Source organism: Phaethon lepturus, unplaced genomic scaffold (assembly GCF_000687285.1).
Source record: "Phaethon lepturus isolate BGI_N335 unplaced genomic scaffold, ASM68728v1 scaffold5259, whole genome shotgun sequence".
NCBI lineage: Eukaryota > Metazoa > Chordata > Aves > Phaethontiformes > Phaethontidae > Phaethon > Phaethon lepturus.
Window position 1 is genome coordinate 1 of NW_010561089.1, and position 362 is coordinate 362.

Consider the following 362-nt stretch of genomic DNA (forward strand, 5'->3'; position numbering starts at 1 on the left):
GGCCCCAGCACCTCTCTGGTGCCTTTCACACCAGGCTGTTGCTCACAGATGGACGACCGGGGTGCCAGCAAAGCACAGCTCACGCGCGGGCCGGGCGCATCCCCGCCTCCTGGGTCAGCGGTGCTGAGCAGACGGGTGCTCGCCCCTTTGGTGCTTTGACTAAGCCCATCCAGGCACTGAGCGTCTCTGGAGAGCTCAGCCCACAGCGGTGCTGGAGCAGTTTCAGGCTGACACTGGTCTTTTGCGCCTCTTGCCCTGCTCCTGCAGGACTCACTCCGCAGATTGCCTCGGATATGCCCCAGACACCCTTCTGGGCAAATGCAGGGACCCTTCTTCTGGCGTACAGGCTGCCGGGGGGGAGG